Source organism: Ursus maritimus, unplaced genomic scaffold (genome assembly GCF_017311325.1).
Source record: "Ursus maritimus isolate PB19 unplaced genomic scaffold, ASM1731132v1 scaffold_3, whole genome shotgun sequence".
Classification (NCBI taxonomy): domain Eukaryota; kingdom Metazoa; phylum Chordata; class Mammalia; order Carnivora; family Ursidae; genus Ursus; species Ursus maritimus.
Window position 1 is genome coordinate 11270422 of NW_024425563.1, and position 27064 is coordinate 11297485.

General features: G+C 39.7%; 1 protein-coding gene and 1 long non-coding RNA gene across 2 annotated transcripts in view; one reads left to right on the plus strand and one right to left on the minus strand.

Annotated features, from left to right (window-relative positions):
• Window positions 1-9355: 9355 nt before the first annotated feature.
• Window positions 9356-17678, minus strand: LOC103668973. Its single transcript, XR_570169.2, has 3 exons — window positions 17417-17678; window positions 16492-16698; window positions 9356-9476 (listed from the first exon to the last, which is right to left on the minus strand). It is a non-coding gene; the product is annotated as an uncharacterized LOC103668973 (long non-coding RNA).
• Window positions 15849-27064, plus strand: part of TCAF1 (TRPM8 channel associated factor 1) — a 50858-nt gene continuing 39642 nt past the window's right edge. The window contains exon 1 of the mRNA XM_008697292.2: window positions 15849-15963. The gene's annotated coding sequence lies outside the window, so the exon portion shown is untranslated. The remainder of the gene's footprint in view (window positions 15964-27064) is intronic.

The following is a 27064-nucleotide window of genomic DNA, read 5'->3' on the forward strand; positions in this document are numbered from 1 at the left end:
GAAGGTGATACATCGATTTGGGCAGCCAAAGTTGTGAAATGTATGGAATCACTTGTCGTGATTTTTTTTCAACCAGTGTCTGAACCTTCCTTCTGTGTTTGGGGTATCCTCCCCCCAAAAGAGGCTAAAATGCTCTCAGCATCCCTTGCATCAAGAGCACAGGGTGTGACCCAGGTTCTTGTGCCAGATTTGGGACAAGGAATCAACAGCGCAAAAAGGGAGGAACTGCCCAGAACTCAACGTGGTGAGGCTGGCGCTTGAGGCAGAGCAAGTGTGGCTTCTAGAATCAGCAGTGGTAACGGTGCACTATGGGGTATCCGCAGCACACACTACGTTCCCTGGACCCAGGAAAGACTGCAGTGGTGTCTGCCAGGGATCGCTTCTGCAGGATTTTTGACCATTTTTCATAATGTTGGTCAACTCCTTGCTGATTTCAGAGATTTTGTGAACTATTTAGTGCCCTTTAATAACTGTTTTCTGCTGACATTAGCCAAACTTTTCCTCTACTGCTTACAACTATGATCACTGGATGAGGATATATGGAAATCTGGTAAATAATAGGAATAGTACAATGAGTGGGGTTTTTTCTTCTTTCCACTTTTCTGTTTCACTATCATAACAGAAGAAGGGGAAAAAATGGGTTTCCCTTTGTGTTTGCTTATCTGCTTTTTCCTTTAAAAGCTTGGCAAAGGCTCTAACCACAGGGGGAGATCCTCAAAGAATGGTGGAAAAGATTAACTCTTGAGGCTTCAAGGCACCAACCTCAACTCACTCACCTGCCATGACCTGCTTTGCACCAAGATGATAGTCTTGCCCTATAAAAGGATGACTCACCACAGAGAAGCAGGAAAAGCACTTCAAGCTATCTGTCGGCAGTTGCCTCTCTGGACACCCTTCAAAGCCAGCCTTCTGTCCCTGCCAGCGTCAATTTTCCTAGCTTAAGCATTTAGAGCTAATTGAAAAGATGTATTTGGTTTGCCGTTCTAGCTATCTTTATTCTCTGGGAAAACCATTAGTATTTCCCTCTCTCTCAATCCGCTCAATCTTTTTGTCCTACCCACCTGAAACCCAGAGGGAAGCTTGTTAGGTTTGTAGAGGCATGCCATTCTGCAAATCATGAAAGCACCCTGACTAGCTCTTTCCAGTTGTAAAGGCCTTTGGGTTTTCTATTTCCTTTTTGAAGCAATGAGATGCGACTCCCTTCCCTTTGTCATATGGATTTTTCTGACTATCCCTGGTTTAAAGTTCCTTGGCATTTAAGATAACTCAAAAACCTTTGGAATTAGTAACCAACAACTTCTGCAAATTCTTCACCATAGTTCTCCTATAAGAGATGTGTCTAAAAGTTTGGATCCCTTCAAAACCAAAACATTTTAGCATTATATTCAAATACTACCTTTGAATTAGCAGTTTCAGTTTTAGCTCCCCAAATTTTTTAAGAACAGAAACTCATGGAAGTGCATCTATAAACCTTAAGTTAATGATCTAGCACAATTACAGTCAGTGAAACAGCCACAACATACAAACCGCACGTCCACCTGATGGGCGCAGGGACGTTTTTCCTGATAAATGGCCCTGTGAGCTGATATGTAAAATATAAGCAGGAGTTAATATGAGGTGCGTGGGGAGGGTGCCCTGGGGAATGGAGAAGTGAACAAGATCTCTGGGAAAGAGAAGTGTCTCTGCACAGCTCTGGCTGTGGGAGTTGTTACGGAGCTGTGTGCTACCAGAGGAGCCTGGATAGGTGAGTGAAATCAAAACTTGTAAGCCATAAAAAATATTAGTCTCTCACAACCAAAAAGGACATAATTATATGTGCCTGGCTGTAGTATGGAGAAAGGATTGTTGGATACAGGAATAGATGTAGGGCCAACCAGGTGAGAGGTATGGCCATTCTTAGGGAGAACTGAGAGCAGGTTGGATTAGGGCAAGATATGGCCATGGAGAAAAGGAAATGAATTTGAAATCTAGGAGGTGAAATTGATGTGGCTTAATTATGCATTGATGTGACACTCACAGCAAATTCTTTATTGAGTTCTTGATTCTCATCTTGGATGGTTCTGCACACACTCGGGCACCCTCATGAATGGATCTTATCTCCCCCTCTCAGTACCTGCTATTCCCTGACCATGTTTGGCACTTCCTACCTCAGATCTTTGCCTGGGCTGCTCTCTCAACCGGGACCCTCTTCTCCAAATACCCACATGGCTCATTCCACATCTCCTTCAAAGATCTGCCCAAATACCGTATTCTCACTGAGACAACCACGATCTCCCTTTCATCCACACAACTGATCTTCCTACTTTCCTTTTTTTCAATAGACTGATCATCTTTGAACAACCCTTAAAATTAACATATCCTTTTTTTATTATTGTGTTTATTAAGTCTCTTCCCAATAGAATGTAAGCACCATGAGGAAAAAGATTTTAGTCTCTTTCATGCAATGATCTATCACCAGCTCCTAGAATACATAAGTTCACAATAAGTAGTCGATGGAGGAATGAATAAATGAAGAAGGCATATATTAATTATCACCATTATCCTGATGATGAGACTCACCAAATACCAAAGAAATCTTTCTTTATCTTCGTGTCTCATGTGAACTTTCTGTGTTTGTTTTCATGTTGCTGAATTTTGTACATGTCAAAGCCAGCTGCTTATGTTTTCTGAACTAAAATGACAAACTCAAATTCTATAGCATTTTCAACTTGCTCAATCCTTTAATCTACAGCTTGAGGAACATGGTAATGAAAAGCATCCTAAAAGGAGACTTAAGGTCAAAATGCAAGTCCATTCATGAGTGAAGACATCCAAACTGTCATTTTAAATGTGCATATGCATGGGGACTATACTGCAAAAACTGTATCATCCTGCTTTTCATGGTCAGAAATCAATACACACCTGAAAGGTAAGTTGTAGCCTCTGGAATCTAGAATAGAAATATTGACCAAAAGACTAATCATTTGCCTAGAACTGATTACCTTGAACACTCTAATCTGATATGCTCAGTGGCTTGAGGATTAATATTAGCCAAATATTTTCTATCACTGTATGTTACTTTTTAAAAATGAGATTTAACTTTTATACAATAAAATGTATGGACTTGAATGTTCAGTGCTGTGAGTTTTGACATATATACCCATATAATCTGCACCCAAACAAGATATAAAACATTTCCAGAAACTCCCTTTGTGCCTCGTGCTCCTCTGTAGCCAATATACTCCCACAGAGGCAAACACTTTCGGATCTTTATCACAAGAGATACTAGTCTTCTTGCACACGCACACACACACACACACACAGGAGTGCATATAAAACCGGTGACATCGGAGCAAGCTCTGTGGCTTGAACCAATGTCTGTTTCCTGGCTGTGATATTGCACTATAATTACGCAAGATGTCACCATTCAGGAAAACTAGGTGAAGGGTACACAAGAATTCCCTGTACATTTTTTTTAACAACTTCCTGTGAATCTATAATTATTTCAAATTGTTGAACGATTTAATTAAGCACAACATGCAGCTATGCTTTTAAAAATAGGGGCTGAAAAAGGAAGAAAATATTTAATAATGTTAAGAGCAGCTTTCTTTGGATCTAGTAATGATGGCAGATTTATTTTTATCTATCTAGATGTTTAAATTCCTAATGGAAAAAAATTCAGGCTTTCAGTTTTGTTTTTGTTTTCCTTTAGACATTCTTTGAGTCTCCTGGCACAGAAAGAAAGAGGTTTCAAACAATCTTTGAAATGTAAAGGCATCAACCCTGCCTCACTCCCAGCCCCCTAAGCCGAGCTCCCAGTTTGTCCTAAGGTGAGAACATGTCCCTGGAACACAGTGAACCACGTGGATGGCTAGCAAAGCTGTTCTGGGCTTTAGATAGCCATGGTCTCTCCAGCCAGCCTCTCTGTTGCGTGCTGCCTTCTGCCACGGGAGTAGTCGATTTGTCTTGCTTGGCATTGGAAGCTCAAGGAAAGAACAGATCTGGTTTGTAGCTTTTAGGTAGTTGGCCTAATGGAAATATTTTCTCCTCGCCCCTCCCACCTGAAGCAGAAAGAGAAGTTTTGTGAGCATGTAAGGGCACAGGGCTCCTAATGCCATTGGAAAGCCATGCCCATGACTCATTCTTTCCATTCCTAGAAGGCAGCTTAGCTTTTTAATTTGCACTTCTTTATTTTAATGCAAAACAACCTCCTTCCTTCTCCTTTATGCTTCTTTACCCGATAGCCCCTTGGTAATAATTTTCAGAAGCCTTTGGAACTAGCAACCTCCAATTGTGTAAAATGTCTCCGTTAGCACTTCAGTGAGAAAGCTGTGTCAGAACCAACAGCTAAGAAAGAATCTGATTCTTTAAAGGGGAAAAAAAAAAAGTACCTTTTAACAAGACTAAAAGATTTTTAAGTGATTTTGTAATTTCTTTTCACCCAGCTCTGTGAATTGCCCGAGCCTAGCAGCTCTACAAGCTGCATCTATAAATCTTACTGAGTCAGGAGCGTCTCCACTGCAAAGCTCTCCAGCCCCTCGGGCCTCCAGTGAAGCCCAGAAGGAAGAAAGGGAGCTTTTATGGACAATAATTCTCCTTTTCACTTTCTTTTCTTACTTTAAAAACTCTTGGCTGTTTATCTGTCTCCTTATCACTTCTCTGAGGGTGAGCCTCTTCCTAAGCGTATTCTGAGCTGAAATCCTAAATTGTGTAGATGAGGGAGTTTTTACCTTTCAAAGTTTCTGGAATATGCAAGGTTAGCTTACCAGGCATCAAGGATGAGAGGGCAGGAGGCCCTTCCCTGGGGTGGGGCGGCGGGGAGGGGGGCGCAGTTATGGACGGTGCACGTGGTTGCAATGGTGGATCTTTGTGACCGTGAGGCATAGGAAGTAGGTTTATGAGTTAGAGACTCTCTGGGAGCCCAAAGGGGCCAAAGTTTCCTTGAGGATTATCTGTTTCTGTTTTACTCCACTTGTATTACTCTCGTGCCGTATTTCTCATCTCAGAATCTCACGGTCCCGACACATTCCTTTTTTCTTTAGCTGTGTTGAAAGAAACAGTCTCTGTTCATTTCCATGACATGAAAACTGAGCTCCAGGGAAGAACGAGGATTGCTCCACGTCACAACAAATTAATGACAGAGCTCAGGCCCAGCTCCCCAGATGCCCTGCCTTCCATCTGTTCTTTCTGTGGCACAACCTCTGGAGCTCAGCAACTCACCCACCGGTTCCACGTGTTGAGGGGACAGGCAAGGGCAATCCACCAGCCAGCACTCACACACTTGGTACCCAGGCTTGGATGCAAGCTTGATTCATGACGGCAGATGCAGACACAGCCCTTCCTCTCCCATCCGCGTTTGCCATCCCACCTTCTCCTTACCCTCCCATTAAAAAAGCTAAGAGAAATGTTCTAAATAATCAAATAAAGAAAGGCTAATGTGATATGACAACTATGCCGATACAAATAAAGCCAGGTCAGTGGCCTGAGGTATGCCATCGCTACCACATCCGGAAAAGTGAGTTTATGGGGTTATACACTAAATTAAAATAGCACCGGAGGACTGTATTATAGAGGAGCTAAATGAGAGATTTTTGCAAAAGAAACTGCTTGGCAGACATCACCTTAATCAAGTAATGGGCATGGACATCATCTGTAATGGGAGAAGATGAAATCACGTGACATCCGATAGAACGAAGAACTCCACGTCGCTTCTGTGATACTCTGGCCAAAATGCATAACCTGAAACTCATGATGAGGAAATAGCAGAGAAATTCAAATTGAGGATATAGAAAGTAACTGACTGTAGTCGTTAAAAGTGTCAAGGTTATAACACGAAGGAAAGACTGAAGAAGACTAAAACAATAACAAATACGACACGTGTGATCCCTTGGAGTGGGCACTGCGAAGTCCTCCAGGGGGATCATGGGATCTCCAGAGGTCAGGGAGGCTGTGGGATCAATAATGAGTCGGGCAAGACTCTGACTCAAATGTCCAACATCTTTTTACCGAAATCACCCAACTGGCTATTAACACTTTTTCTTTAACTTCAACACGGAAGTGAAGTCCCTCCAGGAGAGTAAAGTTTGTGATCTCCTGCCCATCAAGTTTTCAACAATAACAAAAGTTGAGGTGTCCTTTCCACCTCATCCTCCCTGGGCCAAAATGGGGTTTGCTGCCTCTCAGGGCTCTCTGTCCTTAAAAGAGAAGAGCCACCTGTTCCACCTGTCAGCTCGTTCATCACACTCCAAGACGTGAGCTAGGGTCCAAGATGCAGGCTCAGCTGTTCCATCCTGAGTCCTGTAATTCTCCCTGGCTCTGTCTTCCTCTTCTGCCACTTCCATTACACATCAGCAAAAAGAACTCCAGGCAGCTCTCAGGCTGGTTATGCAAGCAGAGTCATGAGTCAAGCTTGACGCTGTGCTTGGCTGAACCGGGCCATAGTTCCAGGGTCTTTATTATTGCCTTACAGAAAACTTTTTGCAATCTCATCAGATAGTTCAAATTTTTTGCTCATCCCCTGATAGATAGTCAGAAATCTGGCATGCATTTTCTCAGCCCTCGCCACCCTTCCAAAGACTCTAAGACCAGCACCCAGTAACGCACTGAGCTATTGCTGGCACAGCTTTCAACTCGGGCATCACCTCTAGATTCTGCCAGAAGAGTCCTTTGTCTCTCAGACCCCTACTGTATTTGTTCCATAGTTTAAACTCCTTACTTCTGCTCTGCCTTTCTGTACCCTAAAAACATCCTTGGCTTTCTGGACTTGGTAGAAAGACATGGATGTGATCCCATGTGGATGGGATTGCTTGTCCTGTTGCCCATCATAGCCCCAAAGCCCAGGATTCTGGAAAAGAAATCAGCAAATCTCATTCTGTTTGGATTTGTCATATTACCCATCGATCTAACGTTTTCCTCAAAATATGTTAATCGATATGGACTTGTCCTCACCAGCACACATCCCCCACGACGCTACGAGCTATCATTCCCTGGCATCTTTCTCAACACAGAATAATCCTGACTCTTCAATTGAACCATTGGTTTTAAATTACAGACTTAATCTTTAGAAATGAGAGCACAGCATCCTCTTTTCCCCTCAGAACACATTTTAAGTACCATTATCATTTTCTCAGGGTCTACTTCAGCTTCTTGAAACTATTTTTCTAACAGTTTAGCAGCCATGGTTAAGCAATGCCGTTGGCTCAGTCCTCTGACCTGATGCTATTCAAACATTGTAGGGCAATGCACAAGAGAGCAGCCTTCATGTGACCTATCCAACACACACTCATAATCCCAGAGAAAGACTAATCACTTCTTATTACAAGTGTGTGCGATAGATTCCAATCCATGCAGAGATTTTGGAGCAACTTTTTGTATTCAGCCTGTTTCCAAACTCCATCCATGAGCACGGGGCTTTAGTCCTATATTCTCAAGGTTTATCCTAAGCAAGCACCTGTAATTAGCACGAACTTTCTTCCTAGGTCTTCTTCCTCTTCTTTCCCAGCACCTTGGCCCTGTTCCCTGCAACCGCCCACCACAAGTCCTCTGTGCCCAGTCTTCAGTTTGAGTTTCCAGTCATTTCTCTTGCTCCATTCAGCTCCCCTACTTATTCCAAGGCTGAGACAGGAAGGAGATGAGAAAGGACAGGGAGCGGGATCCTTACAAGAGCAGCCTCTGCAAGGACTGTCTAGGAGATATATGGACTTATAAACTGCAGATACTAGTTTTAAGCTGGTAAATCTTCCTAAATTCCCCACACCCTGGCTTATATTTTTAAAATATGCCTCTCTCTCATTGAAGGCTCTATATGTGTCAGGTTCCAGGAAGGAAAGAAAGGAGAGAAAAACCCATTCTGCCACACATGCTTTGATCTGTACCAAAAAGGATTTCAGTTAACATGTGGACAGCCTGCATAATGTCTGGAAAAGAAGAAGATACTGAGTCCATCAGAAGTTCAGATAGGTACACACATATCCAGGAACCGGGAGTATAAATGTACAAAACATTTCTAGAGGATAATTTGTTACTATGTATCAAAAAACCCTCTAAATGCTAATCTTTTGGCTTGTTTCCATTCTCCTTCAAGGACTCCACCCTATAACCAGAAATGCAGATCAAGAGGTAGGTAAAACAGGTATTTTTAACACAATTATTGTGATTAGCAAAGTTCTGGAATAATCTAATTTCCAAAATGGAAAACGACCAAATATAATTTCAGTAAATAAGGTGAACCGTTATACAGCCGTTAAAAAACCATGTTTGAATGTTTAAGAACATGATAAAATGTTCAAGATATAAGTCATGGGGAAAAGAATGCAACCTGGAACTGTATACAATATACAAAAGCATGCCAATTTTACAAATACCTGAATATATGTAAATATATAAATACTTTATAGATATAGATGTATAATAACTGATCAGAATGCTAATAAATATCACAGGAAAAAAGTTTCATTTTTAAATAAATAGAAGTAGTATTACATTAAATAAATGTAAGGAGTACTATTTACTGCAGGACTGCTCAGAGCCTTCAATATGCTGATATGACTTTGAATCTGCAAAAATAGATGTAGCATATGGAATTTCTCAAAGTTATTTGAGCAGTTCACTTACTAAAATGTTCCTGACCAATGTTCCATAGAATAAAAACCTAGGACTGCTGTATTGATGAAGTTTATTTAAAAAAAAGAAATAGATCAAAACTCTTAAATAAAGCATTAAAGTAATTTTAACACCTTAATAAAAACATAATTTCCCATAATCAAAACCATGAATTCCACCAATGTAAGAAGTTAAAACCTACTGGCTCAAAAAAAAAAAAGAAGAAGAAGAAATGTAGTAAGATGTTTTGTTCATTCCAGATTTTATATATTTTGGTACACTAGAAATAAAAATATACTTCCTTAACATGATAAGTATTATCTCTCCATTTTAAATCAATAGCTAACAACACACTTAATAGTTTCTTTAAACAAAGACCAGTAGAGAGGTGTCTAGGTGGCTCAGTCGGTTAAGCATCTGCCTTCAGCTCAGGTCGTGATCCCAGGGTCCTGGGATCAGCCCCATGTGAGGCTCCCTGCTCAGCGGGGAGTCTGCTTCTCCCTCCACCCCCACCACCCCCCAACCCCCGCGCCCAGGTCTGTGCTCATTCTCTCTGTCTCTGTCCCTCTCAAGTAAATAAATAAATAAAATCTCAGGGAAAAAAAAGATCAGTAGCATTCCTTCAGACCAGCATGATCTGATCAGTTGGAAAATGTAATGAATGTAATGAAAAAATATGATATTTAAGGTAAACAAAATAAATAGACTATAAATAGGATTTATATCAGTTCTAATGTCAAAACCTCACACAATCACAGTGGTTACATACCCGTGTTTACGTTTGACTTCTTCAGCCCTGCTGCACTTGCCGATGAAAGTACACCAGTCCATTTCTGGAGGATATTTTTCAGTAGTCCAGTGGGTATCCAACTTCGTGGGGACGTTTATTCTTCTATCTACAAGCAGATAAAACACAGGGGCTGTGGTGTTTTGTTCACTCCTTGGCAATAGCAGAGGTGGAGGACAGGCCCCAGTACCTTCTAGACAGACAGAGAGATCTCTATGAGCACCGCCTGGCCATCGCTAGACCGCTTGTAGGTCAGACAGAGGCCCTCGAGTGGGTCAGGAGCAGAACTGGCAGTTAGCTCAATGGGTGTGATTGGGTTGAGAAAAGAGGCTTTCCCCACACCCAAGGATCTATTATTGCCTTTCAGAATGCAGGAACCTAGGTCAGCTTCCAGCCTCTCTGGGGACTTCCAGCCTAGCATCTAGGCCCTGGAAAAAAAAAAGGGATGAGAACAGGAGGACAGAACCCCTAGCTGGTTAAGGAGGGGTAGGTGGGTTGGGAGGTTTCTGCTGCCCCTGGCTCTGTTGGGGCTGCCCCCTAGTGTCTTCAGGATATGGGAGCTTCCTCCACAAATGGCCAGCCTATATCTGACTTGCTCAAGGGTTATACACCTGAATTCCAGGCCCTGGATCTGAGGGAAAGGGGGCCCAGCAGGAGGCTAGCTGAAGGAAATGGGTGGCTTTGGAGGCTACCTTGCCCCCAGGCTCTGTTGGTGTCATCACCAAGGAACATCATGTAAGCCAAGGAGTGTCCACAAGTGCCCCCTAAGAGTGTCTAGGCCTGTGTCAGACATGTCAAGACTTGTTTCTGGATCCCTTAAAATAGCTTATTTTTCTTCTTTTAGATACATGTTAGCATATTTTGCTTTTCTTTCTTCAAACCACCCTATCTGCATTTCCTAAATGGGATTTAAAGAGAGACAGACAAAGAGACAGAGAGACCACAGATTTAGGGTGTGTGGGCTATATATTTCAGTGAATAGGAGGAAAAAAGGTCTATGAATGTTTTTAGGTTAATGTAAAAGCTGAACATTTGATAATTCTATAAAGGAAAATAAGTGAAATCCTTCCAGGAACATGCTGGTTAGCATAAATGCTTGCTTCTGTTAGAAAGCACAAGCAGGAATTTCCATGTAAAGATGGCAGAAGGAGGCCGTCACAAAATTCCCTTCCATCAACATCTAATGAAATTAGTTTTGAAAAAGTTGTAAGAGCAATCAAAACCACAATGAGATACCACCTCACACCAGTCAGAATGTGTAAAACTAATAACTCAGGAAACAACACATATTGGTGAGGATGTGGAAAAAGGGCTTACACTGCTGGTGGGAATATAAGCTGGTGCAGCCACTCTGGAAAATAGTATGGAGGTTCCTCAAAAAGTTAAAAATAGAGCTACCCTATGATCCAGCAATTGCACTGCTAGGTATTTACCCAAAGGATACAAACATAGTGACTGGAAGGGGCACCTGCACCCAAATACTTATAGCAGCCATGTCCACAACAGCCAAACTATATGGAAAGAGCCCAGATGTCCATGGACAGATAAATGGGTGAAGAAGATTTGGGGTGTGTGTGTGTGTGTGTGTGTGTGTGTGTGTGTGTGAAATAGAATATTACTCAGCCATCAAAAAAAGAATGAAATCTTGCCACCTGCAACCACGTGGATGGAACTAGGGGTATTATGCTAAGCAACATAAGTCAATCAGAGAAAGACAATTATCGCATGATTTCACTCATATGTAGAATTTAAGAAACAAAACAGAGGATCATAAGGGAAGGGAGGGAAAAATAAGACGAAATCAGAGAGGGAAATAAACCATAAGAGACTCTTGACTATAGGAAACAAACTGAGGGTTGCTGGAGGGGAGATGGGTGGGGGGGTTGGGGTAACTAGGTGATAGGCATTAAGGCGGCACGCGATGTAATGAGCCCTGGGTGTTATATGATGCTGATGAATCACTGAACTCTATCTCTGAAACTAATAGTACGGTATATATTAATTAATTGAACTTAAATAAAAGAAAAAGAAAAAAGAAAATTGTAAAGAGCATAAAAAACATACTTCTGGCATAAAACAAAGAAGGAATGGGGCACAACATCATTCCATAAAACCTAAAAGTGCATATAATTTAATAAATGCATGGCATTTACTGAGACCTTCTATGTACTAGGCTCTCTTCAAACCATGTCTTATGTAAGAATGAGTATCTGAAGCCAGGATGCTTGGCCCCAAATCCGCTGCAAAAAATAAGATTCTGCATCTTGGAATGATATTAAAACCCGACCCCCCACTGGTTCTGCCAAGGGCTCCTTCATAGAAGGTGAGTTGATAAAATGCTAAGAATTCTTGCTGTTATTGGCCAATCCTGAGATAATGGACTGACAAGGTGGGTAGCCCTGGAAAAAGAGAGTAAAATCCTTCAACGCAGAAACATCTCTCTACCTCCAGCTTAGTCTACACAGAGACCAAAGAAACCTGCAGCACTAGCAGCTTCCTGGGGTTCAAAAGTGTTGCACCCCAAGAAGAGGATACATCCAACCAAATGCAGAAAACTCTGGCTCAGAACACTTGGCAATATTTCAGATATTCATGGAGAAACATTTACCTCAGCAATTCTTTGGCTTCTTAGTTGAATTCGAGTTAACTTAAAAATGACACTGTCGGGGCACCTGGGTGGCTCAGTAGGTTAAGCATCTGCCTTTGGCTCAGGTCATGATCTCAGGGTCCTGGCATCAAATCCCACGTGGGGCTCCCTGCTCAGCGGGAAGTCTGCTTCTCCTTCTCCCTCTGCTGTCCTCTCCCCCCAACTTGTACGCTCTCAAATAAATAAATAAATAAAATCTTAAAAAAAAAAAAAAGTGACCCTTTTGTGGACTGAATGTTTGTGTCCCTCCAGAATTCATATGTTGAAATCCTAACCTAACCTAATGTTGATAATATTGGCAGGGAGAGCCTTGGGGAGGGGATAGGTCATGAAGGTGGACCCCTCATGACGGGGATTAGTGCCCTTGGAAAGGGATGAAGAAATCCAAGCTCTCTCTTTTTGCCATTTGAGGATGTTGGCAACTTGATCTCCTACTTCCTAGCCTCCAGAAAATTGTGAGAGAAGACATATTTGTTCTTCAAGCCACCCAGCTATGATATTTTTGTTACCGAAGCCCAACGTGACTGGGACAAGTTAAATACCTTTTAAATTGAAAATGGCACATGCAGAGCGCTTGGCTGGCTCAGCCCGTGGAGTGTGCGACTCTTGATCTCAGGGTAGTGAGTTTGAGCCCCATGTTGGGTGTAGAAATTACTTACGTAAGTAAAACTTTAAAAAATAAAAATAGAACATGCAGTATAATCGTTCATCTTTTCTTGTATTCCCATCTATTACTGCACTGTATTGCTTTCCTAAAAATAAGGAAGTCATTGTCCTTAAAACAGAAGATAGCACTTAACCATTCTTTAAAAAAAAAAAAAAATCTCCTGCTTTACTAGTCTTCCCTCGGTTTTCCTCCATCCTCCCACTGTTCCTATTTTGATTATATTTATTTCTCAATGAAGTTCCTACACTTGATTTCTAAGCACAGAATGTTCCAAGCATAAGCTTTAAAAATGTTCTTCTTTGTACTTGCGTTTGTAATAATTCCATTTAAAAAATTGATTTTAGTCCCTATTAAAGCCCACAGGGAGGGACATATGAGGACATGAAGGAGAAAATGGGGAAAGATGGAATCAACCATAAAGGCACTCCAGTATCTGATTTCTTTTCCTTGAGGCTTTTACCACGGGACTATAGTGAAGAGTTACATCCAGTACTTAAATGTCCCCCTCCCACCCTAGAAGTCCCTTTGTTATGCGACATAGAGCTTTTAGGGGTGGTGAGGAGAAAAAAAAAAATCTTTAGGAAAACACAAGAGGAGCGAGGCCTGCCTGGTAAATAAAGCCCCAGAGGAGGGGCTACAGATAGGTATATCGTATAGATAGGGATAGAGGACATTGACTGATTACAAGGAGTTGGCTCTGGCGATGGTGGAGCCAGTGAGTCTTGAGCTCTGCCATCAGCTAGCTGCAGACAGAGGAGCTGATAGTGGAATTCCAGTCCGAAGGCCAACAGGCTCAAGATCCAGGAAAAAGGACAGAAGGATCAGTTCAAAGGCAGGAAGAATTCTCTCCCTCCGGAGAGGGTCGGCCTTTCTGTTCACTGGTACAACCACTGTCCCCCTCTGCCTGGAAATCTGCAAGCCACCTGTCCTCTCCTCGCCTCCCTGCGGAAACCTAGCCTCCCTCAGAACTGCCCTGCCAGGCCTGGCCACAGAGAGGAGGGCAGACATGGGGCTCAGTTCTCAGAGGTTTCTAGAAATGAGCAACTGGCTTCCCAGACACAGAGGGGTAGTTTCTGACTAGAAAGTCCTCTGAGGGTGAAAGACAAAGCCAACGTCTGGGCATGTTTGTGCAGCTGAGTGGGGTGTCGGGGGCTTCTGTGGAGGCAGACTGAGTGCTCCTAGAAGACCCAGAGTGCCTTGGCGAGGAGCTTTGTCTCTTTCTCATTCTCTCTGCCAAGGCAGCTGCATTTCTCTCTTGCCATATCCTCCTCTTCTCAGAAACGAAGAGTCAACAACACACATGCCTGCCCGCCCCCACTCCCTCCCCTGACACTCACAAAAACCACCATTTTCAGTTGGTGCTGTTTTTGCTGTGCAATTGGTCACAGAATTTGGGAGTTAAAACATCTCGTCCAATCTCCTCCTTTCTCGAAAAAGAAATACTGAGTGCAGACAGCAGAACGGGTTAGCACAGGTGGAGATGGAGCATGACCTTAACATTTCTATGCCCACTAAGGCCAGTGTGTGAGAGGCCGAAATCACTGGCCCAGTCCTCTAGGCTCTGCTCCTAACGTGTGTGTGTGTGTGTGTGTGTGTGTGTGTGTGTGTGTGTGTGTATGTGTGTGTAGGGTCTGGGAGGAGACAGGGCCATTGCAGCCTGCAAACCTCCAACACCGGAGCACAGGCAGACAAGCACGGACCTCAGCCAGCAAATTCCCTGCCAATGGGGGGCTTGGCTGTTTGGCTCAGCTTCTCTCCTCCCACAGCTGCCTCCCCGCACCCCAGCCCCCGTGCCCCTCCTTCTNTGACGTCACCCACATGCTCTTTGAGGACTGGCTCTGGGCCTGGGAAGGAAAATCAGGCCCGGGTGAGGGTCCAGAGAGGAACGCCGAGAGGCGGAGAACTAGGACTGACAGCCGTCAGAGTTAAGAACGCCCTGTCTCACAGGGTATTGCGTGTGTTTCCACAAGCCTGAAAAGCAACAGAGTTTTAAGTGACAGTAAGAGGGCACAACCAAGTGTTCTGTTGATAAGGTGCTCTACCCACTACACTTTCTACCTGTAAAGAAGGAAATTATCTGGGGGGACAAAGACAAACAAAAGCAGAAGAGAAGATGAACAGAAAGAGAAATAAACATAAAAAAGGGAAGTGGGATTCAGAACTGAGAGTGGCCTGTGGGATCCAGGGTGGAAAGGGTGCTAACAGGTCAAAGTCGCTCAGAAATAAGTGAAAGAGAAGTAAGAGAAATTGGAGGACCACCATAGAGGTCCAGGTGATGAGATCTGGCTTTGAAGATGGAACCCAAAAGCCAAAGAATTTGGGCAGCCTCCAGGAGTTGAAAAAGTCAAGAAAATGAATTCTCCCCCAGGGCATCCAGGAGGAACACAGCCCTGTCTACACCTTGATCTCAGCCAGTGGGCTTCTGAGCTACAGAAGTGTATGATAATAAATATTGTTTCAAGTCACTAAATTTGTGGTCATTTGTTAATGCAGCCAGAGGAGGGAATGCAGTCCCCAGACGGTAAGGAGATGAGCCAGAGGCTTCAGAATCTAGGTTTATAATAGCTACACCTTTCTTTCTCTCATGCCCAATATCTGTCACCTATTTGTTGGTTATTAAAATTTTTAACACCTTCTTGTTTTTTATTTAACTTATAAAACAATACATGTGCTATTTTAAAATGACTCAGTGGTTATGAAGATAAGTATCAATAGACAACTATTAGCCCTGCCCCTTATATAAGCAAGGCAAGATTGTTTCTTCTTACAAGAATGTAATCATATGCTCCATTCTAATGCAACTTGACACTTTTAATTAAAAATGTATTGAGGACCCGTAGATTTAACTCATTCTTAGAAATAATTGTGTATTGTCTTATATAAAAATATAATACTGTATATCAATTGCTCACTTGTTCATAAATTGTCTCAGATTTATTTTTTAACAAACTGCCCTGCGCACTTTCTTGGACTGGTGCTGGGGTCCCCATCCCGGATTTGGGGCCCACATCCTCCGGCAGAAATTGATACAAAGCAGGGTTTCTACGGTCCGGGGACTGCGGGCCAAACTCCGCCCCAGCGCCACGGCCACCAATCAGCTCCCGGGACGCCCCCCTTCCCCCGCGCGCCCCCGTCTGCCTGCGACTTTCCACGTCCCCAGCCTCGTCCGCCGCCCAGTCCCTTCTCACCTGAGAAGCTCCTTGCCTTAGGGAACTGCCGCTGCCCCTGCCAAGCCGGTCCTCTCTGCCCTGAACCCGCGCCGCAGGGAAAGCGGGGCAAAAGGTAAGTGGGGTTCAGCGATGGATTCTGGACCCAAAGAGGCCTGGGAGCGGCACAGGCCACTGCCCGGAGCGCTGTGGCCCGGGCGTGGGGTGGGATGGGGGGACTGGTGGACAGAGGGAATGCCCGAGGAGACCGTGCGTGCTGTGGGGTAGGGAATGTTGGGGACTGGTGTGGGGCCTCTACTTGTCCTCAAGGGGAGGGTGGCAGACGTGTTTAACAGAATTTCTTGCTGTTTACCTCTCGGATTCTTCTCTGCTGTCTCCCTGCAACTCGGTCTCAATTTTCTTCTTGCCGCAGTGTTTGTCACCCTTGCTTGGCAGGAGGCGATGACCTTCCTCCTCCCCATTTTTTGTGCTTTTTTTGTGCGTGTGCTCTGCGAGGAGCCGTTGAGATTTAACCAAAAGGGAACCCGGGAGGTAATGTTACCCCATCTCCGGGGGCCTTGCTCTTAAATTATCGGGGTGCTGCTGGCCTCTGCAGGACCACTCCCACCCACCCCCCAACCCCTCGAAAGGTCAAAGTCCTCACCGACTCTAGTGCTGTAGGCGCCCAAGGGCTCTGAGTGTGTCTGCGCTGGTGGAGGGAGGTGTGGGGCGCGGAATGGGTGGTGTTCAGAGTAGGTGCGGTGAGCGGGCGGAACGTTTAGTCTGGAATGCGTTTGGCCTGAAGCTGTAAGTACTGGATTATACAGTTCCCAGGTAAACAGCCCGAGCTGGCCAGTTGAGTTGGGTAAACCTGAAATGAACGGAAATAGCCTTAAGCATAGAAGAAAAAGATTTATGAAACAGATAATCATGAAACTTCTTGAAAGAAGTGCAAGTCCAATTAGACATAAAAGACCGAATGATCTGTCTAGCAAACCATCCCTCCATCCATCTATCCATCCCTTCATCCATCCTTTCATATTCCAAATTATTTATTTGTTCATTGAATTCATTTCAATACCTTTATTTTTGCTTTGGCTCGATTTTTTAAAATTTATTAGAAAGGGGTATATAAAACATCTAAGAACATTCTAAAGAATAATGAGAATGCCTGACCATCTCCTAGACCGGAAAAAGTGCCATTGCAGTACCACAGAAGCCCCCTGCGTGTCCCCCTCAAGCCCATCCTTCTCCCTTCCATGAGAGGTGACAGCTGGTTTTTGGATTAATCATTTCCTTGCTTTTCTTTATAGCTTTGTGATTGTGTATTCCGAAAACATATACAGGTACATGTTTGCTTTCCCTATTTTTTAAATTTTCATATTAATGGCATTATACTGTACATACTCACGTTTTTGAGATTCGCCCTTGATGATTCCTTCATTTTCACTGTTTATGGTATGAATATACCATAATTTACCCACTCTACATTTAGGTTGTTGCTGGTTTGGTAAATATATTAGTTATCTATTGCTGTGTAACAAATTACCCCAACACTTAGCAGCTTAAAACAAAACCTATTATCTCACAGTTTCTGTGGGTCAGGAATCCAGGAGGAGCTTATCCGGGAGTGTTTGATGCAGTATCTCTCACTGGCTGTAAGCAATATCGGCTGGGACTACAGTCGTCTCAAGGCTGAAGGTAGAGAGAACCCCTTCCAAGTTCCCTCAAGTGCCGATTGGCAAGCTTCTTGGCCTCACTGGCTTTGGTTGGACACATCAGGTTTTCGGCAAATGGGCTTCTGTTTAGAAGCTAGTCAAAATATGGCAGCTTGCTTCCCCCAGGATAAAGGCTACCTGAGAGAAGGAGAGAAAAAGATGAAGGCCAGATTATTTTTGTAACCTAATTTCAAAAGTGACATGTGATTTCCTATTTATTAGAAGTGAATCACTAGTTGTAGCTCACACTCAAGGAAAAGGGCTTACGCAAAACCATGAACATCTGGAGGCAGGGATCACTGGGGGCCATTTTAAAGTCTGCCTACTACAGGGGATATTAACAAATAATGTTGTTCTCTAACATTCTTGTACGCGCCTCTGGTTCACAGGCACAGGCTCACTCTGGTTCCCTAGATTGCACACCCAGGTATACAATTACCAGGTTGTAAGATTTGTGTATGTGCAGCTTTATTAGGTTATTTCCAACCTGTTTGCAAAGTATTGAGCTGGTTTTTACTCCCTGTAGCACTAGATGAGAGTTTCTATTACTCTACATACTTGTTATAACTTGATATTATCAAATTTCATTTTTAGCCAGTCTGGTGGGCATGAAATAGTGTTCCACTGTGATTTTAATTAGCATTTCTCAGATAACTAATGAAGTGACCATCTTTTAATACATTGGTGAACTACTGTGCTTTCTCTCTGAAATCCTGGTTCCTGTCTTTTACTCATTTTCATATTGGGTTGTTTGTCTTTTTCTTATTGACTCATTGGAAAGTTTCCCTTATATAATGTGGATAATAATCAATTCTTCGTCAGCTGTATATGCCGCAAATATCTGCTCTCAATGTGGTGCTTAGTTTTTCTTTCTCTGTATGTCCATCTCTCTCAATGAACTAAGTTTTGAAGTTTAATTTCAAGTTACCAATATTTTCTCTTATAAAAAGAAAATTGTTTTCTCAAGAAAATAAATTAATTTTACTATATTTACCTCTAAAAGCATTTATAGTTTTGCATTTGGCAATTCGTCTTAATCCACCTGGAAACTGATTGTTATATTGTTTATTCCATATGGATAATCAATTGTCCCAGCACCACTGATCTACCAGAATTCGGTTTTTCATATATGCATGAATTTGTTTTAAGTTTCCTAAACCTATAGTTATCTATTTCCTTAATGATTCTAGGTTTATAATAAGTCTTGAAATATGGTAGTAAAGATCTTCACATTTTTTAATTCTTCTTCAAGAGTTTTTAGCAATTCTTGGATCTTTGATTTTCCATGTAAATATATTTTTTAGGGATTTTATTGATTTGTTTTAGAGAGAGCGAGAGTGCAAGCAGGGGGAGGGGCAGAGGGAGAGGGAGAGAGAGACTCTCAAGCAGACTCTGCATTGAGCATGGAGCCTGATGTGGGGCTCAATCCCATGGCCCTGTGGTCATGACCCAACCCAAAACCAAGAGTCAGACATTCAACCAACTGAGCCAACCAGGCGCCTCCATATAAGTATTTAAATAAACTTTTCAAATTCTCCAAAACAAGGAACAAACAAGCAAACAAACCTGCTGGAATTTTGCTTGATATTGCATTAATTTTATGTATCAATTTAGGGAGAAAAGGCCTCTTTAAGATGTTACAGTTTTCCGTCTATCAACTTGATATATAATGCTATTTATTTAGTTCAACTTTAATGTTTTTTAATGTTTTGTAATATTTTCCATTGTTTTCCTTCTGCTTATGTTTATTAAATTTATTTCTAAATGCATTATATTTTTACTGCTATTGTAAATGTTTTCTTTTATAAAATTATATTTTGTAGCTTATTTTTCTGGTGTATAGAAATTCAGTTGCCTTTTATATATTGACTCTATAATGTGACAAACTCCATTAATAATTCTTACCTGTACAGTCTTTCAGATTTGCTACACAGGCAGTCATAACACCGAAAATCGACAGTATTGTTTCTTCCTTTCCAATCCTTATACCTTTAATTTCTTTTTCCTGTCTTACTGCATTGGCTAGGACATTCAGTATAAAACTGATAAAGGTGAAAAGGGCATCTTGTCTCATCCTTAAGATAATAAAGAGAAAGATTTCATTATGTCAGCTTTAAATATTGCATTTGCAATGGTTAGTTTGTAAATGCTCTGTCCCATGATAAGAAAGTTTGATTCTTCTTCTAGGAAGTGCTTTTAATAAGAGTAGATGTTTTATTGAACGCTTCTTCTGTAGCTATTGATTTTCTCATATTTTTTCCATTTAAATATGTTAATATGATGAAGTATAGTATTCAATCTTTAATATTTAATCAACTTTGCATTCCTGGAATAAACTGTCTATGGTAAATATGCAATAACTTTTATATAAAGATATAAAGATAAGCATTAGATATTTGCATTTATATATGTGAATTGAGAATGGCATGTAATTATCCTTTTTGATTCTAACTTTATTATTTGTTGATGTCATCTCATAAAATAAGATGGGTAGTATTCTCACTATTGCTATTCTATGTAAGAATTTGGGCTAGGTTGGAATTATCTGGTCCTTGAATATTTTCTCAAATCACCAGCAAAAACCCAGGGTGTGGAGTTTATTTTATCAAAAGGTATAAAACTTGTTGGTTCAATTACTTTAAGGATTATAGGACTATTTAGGTTTCCTTATGAAGCAACTCTCATGAATTTATTTTCTAAGATATTTGTTTTATATATATATACATATGTATATGTATTATGTACATATATATGCATATTATACATATATATTATGTATATATATATATAATTCAAACTTAATAGAAAATGGTTCATAATATTCTCATTATGTTTAGTTTCATCATCTATTATTATGACCTGTTTTTATTATTAATGTATGTAGATATACTTTCTCATTTTGTTTTGACTAATTTTGCCAGAATTTGGACTACTTTATTAGCTCTTTCATATACTTACACATACACACACGAAACTTCATTTTTTTTCATTAACTGTTATTTATTTTATTAGTTCTTCTTTAGATTTTTGTTATTTTCTAAGCTTTTAAGGTATATGCTTAGCTCATATGCTCAGCTCATTAGGCTCTTAAATTTGTGTCACTACTTTTTACCTATATCTCACAAGTTTTGATATGAATATTTTGCTATGATGTAGCTGTAAGTATCTATAATTTTCATTATGGTTTCTTATTTAAGCCATGCATATTTTAGAACAGTGTATTTTAATTTCCAGTTACTCACATGAAGACTCTTTTATTATCTTGCAGTAAGTGTTACCTAATTCATAATGTCTGATGTCAGAGAATGTATGATATCAATTCCTTTGGATTTACTGAAGCTAGCTTTAAGACCTAGCACATGGTCAGTTTCATTTGTGTGCTTGAAGATAATGTGTAGTGTCTAATTATATAATGTCACATATACATCTTTAAAACAAGTGTGTTAATTATACAATCCAGATCTGCCATATCCTTACAATTTTTTTTTCTGTTTGAATTATCAGTTACAATAAAGGTATGCTACAATGTCTCACTATGATGGTATATTTTGATATTTTTCATTGTAGATCTGTATATTTTTACTTCATATATTTTGAGGCTATGTTATTAGTGAATTGGAGTAAATTGAAAATTTTAACATAATGTAAGGATTCAATATTATGGCTACCTTTTAATGCGTTTTGTCTTAAATTCTTAATTTGCTCAGCTATCAAATCAAGGTTTTTTTGACTAGTGTTTACCCTGATTGGTGTTTACCTCCAAGAAAGATTTATCTTTCTTTCATCCTTTGACTTTAAATATTTCTAAATCTATGTTTTAAGTCATATATAGGTCATAAACTTATCTGTATTTTTTAAATGCTGCTTTTAAAATTATTGTTTGAGGGGTGCCTGGATGGTTCAGTTGGTTGGGCATCTGACTCTTGATTTTGGCTCAGGTCAGGATCTCAGAGTCATGAGATTGAGCCTGACATCAGGCTCCATGCTCAGCGGAGATTCTCTTTGAGATTCTGTCCCTCTCCCTCAACCCCTCCCTTCCCCAAATATATAAATCTTTAAAAATAAGTAAATAAAAAAATAAAATTATTGTTTGACAATTTATAACTTACCATTGAATAATTTATTCCAGTTATATTATTGTGATTAGTAATGCAAATAGATTTATTTCTCTCTCATTTATTATTTTTTTTTTTTTTGCTTATTATTTTTTTGTGCTTTATCTCAGTCTTTCATTCCCCTCCCCTTTTTACTCCTTTGTTTCCCCATTTTATTGCTCTTCTTATTTGGAAATTATATGTTGTAATGTTTTAGGTTGAATGTTTTAGGAATACTCTAGTTGTATAACATATTTAATTCATAACATTTATTGGGATATAATTGAGAAAACTTGCATATATATAAGATCTACAATGTGATGTTTAGATATATGTATACATTGTGAAATGATTACCACTTCAAGCTAATTAATATATTGATCACCTCACATAGTTTACCTTTTGTGTGTGTGTGTGTGTGTGAACAATTGAGATCTATTCCTAGCAAATTTCAAGTATATAATACAATATCATTAACTATAGTCCCTGTGCTATACATTAGATCTCCAAAACTTATTTATCTTACATACCTGAAATTTTGCAACTTTTGACCTATACATCTCCCATCTCCCTGCACCATGCTACTTTCTGCTTCTGAGTTCAACTATTTTAGATTCTACATATAAATGAGATCACATAATATTTGTCTTTGAATTATTTTGAAACTTAGCATTATGCCCTCAAAATTCATCCATATTGTCACAAATGGCCAGGTTTTCTTCTTTTTTATGGCTACATAAATTCCATTGTATATATATACAACAATTTCTTTATCCATTCATTCATTGGATAACCACTTAAGTCATTTCCATATCTTGACGACTGTGAATAATGCTGCCATGAACATGGGAATGCAAATATCACTTCCAGATATTGATCTCATTTTCTTTGAATATATACCCAGAAGTTCTGGATAATATGGCAGTTCTATTTTCAATTCTGTGCTATTTTCTATAATGACTTTACCAATGTACATTCACACCAAAAGTGCACAAGTGTTTCTTTTTCCCCATATCCTCACCAACACTTATCTTTTTGATAGTTGTCCTTCTAACAGGTGTGAGGTGATATGTCATAGTTTAGATGTATGTCCCCGATGATGAATGGATTTGAGTACTTTTTCATATATCTATTGGCCATTTGTATGTCTTCTTTTGAGAAATGTCCATTTAGGTCCTTTGCTCATTTTTTTAATTGGATTATTTATTTTCTTGCTAGTGCATTGTTTGAATTCCTTATTAACCCCTTATTGGGGATATATGGTTTACAAATATTTTCTCCCATTCCATAGGTTGTCTCTTAACTCTGTTGATTGTTTCTTTTGCTGTGCAGATGCTTTTTAGTTTGAAGTAGTCCCACTTGTTTACTTTGGTCTTGTTGCCTGTGTTTTTGAGGTCATATTCGAAAATTTATTGCTCAGACCAATATCAAGAAGCCTATGTTTTCTTCTAGTAGCTTTACAATTTCAGGTCTTAACATTTAAGTCTTTAATACATTTTGAGTTGATTTTCATATATAGTATGGGATAAGAGTCCAATTTCATTTTTCTGCATGTAGATATCCAGTTATTCCAACACCATTTATTGAAGAGTCTATCCTTTTCCTGTTGTGTGTTCTTTGTACTTTTGTTGACAGTAGGTTGAATGTAAATGTGTGGGTTTGTTTCTGGGCTCTTTATTTTTTCCCACTGGCCTATATGTTTGTTTTTATGCAGGTACCATAGTATTTTGATTACTGTAGCTTTACAGTATAGTTTGAAATCAGGCATTTGTAATGCCTCAAATTTTATTCTTCTAGCTGAAGACTGCCTTGGCAATTTGAGTTCTTTTGTGGTTCGTATGAATTTTAGGATTGGTTTTTTTTTTTTTTTTTCTAGTTTTGTAAAAAATGCCATTGGAATTTTGATAGGGATTGTATTAAATCTGTAGGTAATTTTGGTAAGGACATTTTAACATTATTAATTCTTCCAATCTATGAATATGGAATATCTTTTCATTTATTTGTGTCTTCAATTTCTTTCTTCAATGTTTTATAGATGTCAGTGTATAGATCTTTTAGGTCCTTGGTTAAATTGGTTCCTAAGTATTTTATTGTTTTTAATGCTATTGAAAATGGGATTGTTTCCTTAATTTCCTTTTCAGATACTTCATAATTAGTTTATAAAAACACAACTAATTTTTGTATATTGATTATGTATCCTGCAACCATACTGAATATACTTAATATGCTTATTAGTTCTAACAGTTTTTTGGTGGAGTCTTCAGGGTTTTCTATATGTGAGTTTTCTGAGTTTTAATTCTATATTGAAATTCTCCAGCCTTGCTTCTATAATTTTTTAACATATTGACTCAGTTATCTTAAAGTAAGTCCCTAAGAATGCAAATGTCCAAACCACCTGTGAGTCTGTTTCTATTATTTGTTGTTTCTTCTGAGTTCTTGGCAATGTAATCTGATTTTTTAGCCTCCCCCTAAATTTTTGATTGGGTGAAGGACATCATGAATGAAAAATTATAAAGTATGGTTGATGTTACTGTTTTTCAAAGAGGATTTTTTGGGGGGTGAGAAATGGATAAAGTACCAGAAGATTACTTTCATGCTATCAAAGGTTAGTTTTAATCTTTCTTAAAACTGGTGCATTTCAATTTTTTCCTTACCCAAGACCATAATCCTTACTCGAAAGGTGTCATTCTTTTGATATGCCATGGATTCTCTCACGTCTCAACTGAAAGCAGAATGTGGTGATAAGAGTGTATTGTTTTTGTGGGACTTGACCTCCACTTTATTCCTAGAACAGTACAGCTACTGAAATAACTGTCACCTGTTTAACATTTTAGCTGCTATTTTCAGCAAGTTTTGGTGGATTTTTTTGGAGGTGGTGGTTCTTCTCTGTGTGTGCAGCTTAAGAGTCAGCCAGTGACAAATTAAGGGGAATTTGTACATAGATTTTTTTTTTTTTTATATTCACTTCTCAGAGATACCTTCTTGTCTGAAATTTTGTCCTCTGAGTTCAGTTGGTTTGAGAATCTTGAATCAGTAAGACTGACACTTTCTGCTTGGCCTCACTTTTTCTGCATTGTAAACTGGAAAATGCCCTAAACAGAAAATCCCCAGTGGATGTAGAACTCATGTCCTGTGTGTTTCTTCCCTTGGGATTATAGCTTCTCAAGTTCTCCTGGTGTTGTTTGCTCTTCAAAGTCTTCCATTGTTTTCTATATTTTGTCCAACTTTTATTGATGTGAATTTTCAATGGAAGGGTTGTTCCAAATACAATATTCTCTCAATGCCAGATTTAGAAGTCTCTTACCATTTTGTCTTACATTTCAGATAATTTATCTAAGATTATTTTATTCCTTCTTGAGATATTCTTTAGAATTTCCTTAAAGATTCTTTGAAAATAAATTCTCAAATTTATCTGAAAATAACATTTTTAAGACACCTGTAATAGAAGATAGTGCCAGGGCAGCAGTAGGGGTAAGAAAGAAGGGAGGGTAGTATTGGGTAGCATCTAGTTTTAGATTATTATGGATGGTGCTGCCTTGAACATTCTAGCACATGTCTTTTGGTGACACATATATATATTTCTCTTGGGTGTATACCTAAGAGTGGTATTACTAAATAGTCCTTTTTTTTCCCCAAAATTATGTTTGCAACATTTTAAAAATACAGAATGTCTAAAGAAAAAATTATTGGTCAACCTGCTCCACTTCCTAAGATAGCCAAATATGTCCTTATTTTTCCTGCTTAGATAAACAAACACACATTAGGAGCATTACAATTTTTTTGCTGAAAATATATATTGAGAGCATTCCTCAAGGTATGACTTAATCTTATCCTTTTTAAGAACTGCATAATATTTTATAGTACGGATTTTTAATAAATTGTTCATTCCAATTTAGCTGAGTATTTACAGAATGTAATATTTCAAAAGTTATTTCATTATGTTCAGAATTTCATGGCAGTCCCAAGGTAGAAACTGGAAAGAAAAACAGAAACTCTAGAAGGATATAGGATTTAAAACTGAGCTAGTGATGTGAAGTCTGAAACAGAGAGAGAGGCTACAAATAGCTGAAATTTTCACAGATATAAGGAAGAAAACAAAAGGCTCATGGGAGAAGATGAAAAGAAAAGAATATGAAGAAGAGGAGAAAACTCACAACATAGGAAAGCTGTGATTTGATTGGTTTTCACTGTTAAGCAGGTCTTTGTCTTGTGGAGGAGTATGCCAAGATTACCTTCTTCACCCCACAGTCACGTATCTTGTCCAGCCATCCATCAAATGGACATTACTAAGCACCTGTTTGTGGCCACATGAAGTGGAGAATCTAAAGAAGAATAAAACACAGTTCTTGACTTATGTTTACTCCAGTTTGGGGAGTTGTAATGAAACCCCGAAATGATACAGGATGTAGTAATCTATCCGCTTACCACTGAATCCACATTCCTGTGGAAGGTCCAGCCTGGACACTGTTTTGTGGTAGGGGAGAAAGCTTTTTAATGGTCACTTCTTGAGAATAGTTTGGTCAGGGACACCTTCTCCTTCTCCTTAGGCACCCAGAGAATAGGGGCCAGTGCAGTGATGGGTGAGGAGTGAGGAAACAGCAGAATGTACAGAGGCCACACAAAGCTTTCAGGCCTTTGGAAGCAGCCATAAAAGGTACAAGTGGTTTTCCCCCAGCTTCTAAAGTTGAGCTCACCAAGCTAAATGAGTAGACATGGGTTCTAGGTGGGACAATATAGTCAGGTTATGGCTCAAAAGTCAACTGTTAATATCCTGCTCTTACTTGACTAACATGAGACAGGACTAGGGACAAAGTTCAAGAATCCCCCATACAGAGAGAAATCATATTTACAGATGTGTCACTACCAGCTATTTGAGCAAGGATATTTTATCTATTCTAGTTCATTAAATTTATAAATTTTTATCACAAAATAATATATATTTCTACTGAAATGTTAATGAGGTATATGAAGAAAACATACTTAAAAGTAATCTACTCTTAACTGTCTGAAGTAACTGATTCTAATAGTTTGATTTATGTTTGCCATATAATTTCTGTGTTTATATAAGCATATATAAATATTTTAAAAGCTTTTCCTACAAAAAATGCAAGCTATTTTTATATCATGTTAAATGTTCATTAAAAATGTGAATATAGACACAGCCTAACCCCTGGCACATAAATATATAAATATCCTTGTAAATAGTTATGTATCATTTTATATACAAATCTTTATCTATCAACCCCTCCCTTGTTGGTAAATAGTCTTAAGGATTTGTTTTTTTTAACAAATCGCCCTGGCGCACTCCCGGAGCCGTTCCAGTGCTCCATCCAGGATTTGGGGCTGCATCCTGTCGCAGAAACCAACACAAAGCCGGGCCTCTGAGATCTGGGGGCGGCCGGCCAGGCTCCGCCCCCCCCCCCCC